The sequence below is a fragment of the Carlito syrichta genome, unplaced genomic scaffold (genome assembly GCF_000164805.1).
Source record: "Carlito syrichta isolate Samal-C Ts95f unplaced genomic scaffold, Tarsius_syrichta-2.0.1 Scaffold313991, whole genome shotgun sequence".
In the NCBI taxonomy this organism is placed as follows: domain Eukaryota; kingdom Metazoa; phylum Chordata; class Mammalia; order Primates; family Tarsiidae; genus Carlito; species Carlito syrichta.
The window spans coordinates 15103-17899 of record NW_007258087.1 but is presented as its reverse complement, the minus strand read 5'-3'; the positions used below and the strand labels follow the sequence as shown (position 1 = coordinate 17899).

The window sequence follows — 2797 nt, the reverse complement described above, 5'->3', positions numbered from 1 at the left end:
AAGAGATGAGATTTACAAAAAAGATGGAAGGTGTCTTGTCCTCTCTTCTGTGGGGAATGACTAACATTCAAGTGGCAGTGTTCACCTTTCCATATTAAGTCAATGATGTTATTCATTTTGGGGAGTAAGAAAGTGGTAATGGGGAGGGCATTTCTGGAGGTTTAGGGACCAAGGGTGGTCCCTCTTAATCCCCTTCTCTCCATCCAAGGCAAAAGAGAAATTCTAATATGTGAGGAAAGGATCTTGCTTTCTTGAAAGAGTGTTGTAGATCCCCCCTCAGGACAGAGCTTGGAGGGAGACTGAAAATGGAGATAATATTTGGTGACACCTCCCTTGAGGCTGAGAAATGGAACATAAATATATCTGGAAAATATAACTTGAATAGCCTGGATTTACCCCCTCCTGAACTGTCCTAGAATGGAAAATTTCATCTCATTCCTTATAGTGACTTCTACCTGCTACCTTCTGCTTTCCACACCTTTGCTACTCTTGGGTTAGGATGGTGACCATTATCTGGGTTTTTGTCATTCGAGTAGTTTTAAATGGGATCTGGATGAGACACAACTTCTTGGAGAATTATTTTTGAAATGGGAAAATGTTAACTGGACAGATGGAAGTAGGCACCAGAAGGAAATACAGGGTTACCAAGAATGGCAGAAATCTAGATTTCCCAAAGTGGAAAGAGAGAGGAGACATTCAACAAACAAATATTTATTGAGCACCTATTATGTGACCAGGCACTGTTCTAGACCCCCCACCCCCAAAGGGGGAAAAAAAGAGGCAGCAAACACAAATTCTGAGGGAGAGGAAAGGGGCAGATGAGAAGGAAGGCTAAAGGAACTGAGAAGCCTGAGGTGATGGGAGCTCTGCCTTATGCCTCCTCTTCGGCCTCCTCACTGAAATCTTCCTCTTCTTCTGCGGTGGCATCCTGGTACTGCTGATACTCAGAGATGAGGTCGTTCAGGTTGCTCTCAGACTCGGTGAACTCCATCTCGTCCATGCCCTCACCTGTGTACCAGTGGAGGAAGGCCTTCCGGTGGAACATTGCAGTGAACTGTTCAGAGATACGCTTGAAGAGCTCCTGGATGGCTGTGCTGTTGCCGGTGAAGGTGACTGCCATCTTGAGGCCACGAGGTGGGATATTGCAGACAGCTGTCTTAACATTGTTGGGGATCCATTCCATAAAGTAGCTGCTATTCTTTTTTTTTTGAGTGAGAGTCTCACTCTGTCACCGAGACTGGAGTGCAGTGGCCACTCCCAGCCACTGCAGCCTCGACCTGCTGGGCTCCGGCGATCCTTCCGCCTCAGCCTTCCAAGTAGCTGGAACTACAGGTGCACGCTACCACGCCCAGCTAATTTTTGATTTATTGTAGAGATGAGGTCACGCCAAGTTGCCAAGGCGGGTCTCGAACCCGCGGGCTCAGGCAATCCACTCACCTCAGCCTCCCAAAGTGCTGGGATTACAGGTTGAGCCACTGAGCCCGGCTAGTAGCTGCTATTCTTGTTCTGCATGTTGAGCATCTGCTCATCTACCTCCTTCATGGACATCCATCCGTGGAACACAACAGCCACAATGAGGTACCGGCCATGGTGGGGGTCACAGGCAGCCATCATATTCTTGGCATCAAAGACCTGCTGGGTGAGTTCAGGTACTGTGAGAGCCTAATACTACTGGCTTCCATGTCTGGTGAGAGGGGCAAAGTCAGGCATGAAGAAGTGGAGACATGGGAAGGGCACCATGTTGATTGCCAGCTTGCAGAGGTCAGCATTGAGCTGGCCAGGGAAGCAGAGGCAGGTGGTGACACCGCTCATGGTGGCTGAGACAAGGTGGTTTAGATCCCCGTAGGTTGGCATGGTCAGCTTTAGGGTGCAGAAGCAGATGTCATAGAAGGCCTTATTGTCAATGCAGTAGGTCTCATCAGTGTTCTCTACCAACTGATGGACAGAGAGGGTGGCGTTGTAGGGCTCAACCACAGTGTCTGACATGTTGGGTGAGGGCGCCACACTGAAGGTGTTCATGATGCGGTCAGGATACTCTTCTCAGATCTTGCTGATGAGGAGGTTGCCCATTCCAGAGCCTGTGCCCCCGCCCAGCGAGTGGGTCAGCTGGAAGCCCTGCAGGCAGTCACAGCTCTTGGCCTCCTATTGTACCACATCCAGAATTGAATCAACCAGCTCGGCCCCCTCTGTATAGTGGCCCTTTGCCCAGTTGTTGCCTGCCCCAGACAGACCAAAAACAAAATTGTCTGGTCTGAAGATTTGCCCAAAAGGACCAGAACGAACAGAGTCCATGGTCCCAGGTTCTAGATCCACTAGAATAGCACAGGGAACATATTTGCCACCTGCGGCTTCATTGTAGTACACGGAGATATGGTCCAACTGCAGATCGCTGTCCCCGTGGTAGGTACTGGTGGGGCTGATGCCATGTTCATCACTGATCACCTCCCAGAACTTTGCACCGATCTGGTTGCCACACCGACTGGCCTGGATATGCACGATTTCCCTTATGGTTAAAATTTACTTTAATTTTATGGCTTGCCTCAAGGTATGTACAGGGCAAGAAAATACATAATTTTTTTTTCCTCTGCAGGTCATGCAGACTGAAAGAATGGAATGTGCCCCAGAAGCTGGAGAAGCGGGGTCCGAATGCAGCAGCAGGAAGGTTCTGAGAGAGAGAAAAGCGAGATTTTCTTAAACATCAAAAACTTATAAGTATCCCACGGTTTGCCAAAGAGCTCTGTGTATGTGCTGGACCATTCCTTCAATATTCATCCAGACAGTGAAAAACTCTGCCTTA

General features: G+C 48.8%; 1 pseudogene across 1 annotated transcript; it reads right to left on the bottom strand.

Moving 5' to 3' along the window:
- Window positions 1-695: 695 nt before the first annotated feature.
- On the bottom strand, window positions 696-2502 carry LOC103273315 (annotated as a pseudogene). The gene is made up of 2 exons (XR_505180.2): window positions 1487-2502; window positions 696-1190 (listed from the first exon to the last, which is right to left on the bottom strand). The product of XR_505180.2 is annotated as a tubulin beta chain-like (transcript).
- Between the last annotated feature and the right edge of the window lie 295 nt (window positions 2503-2797).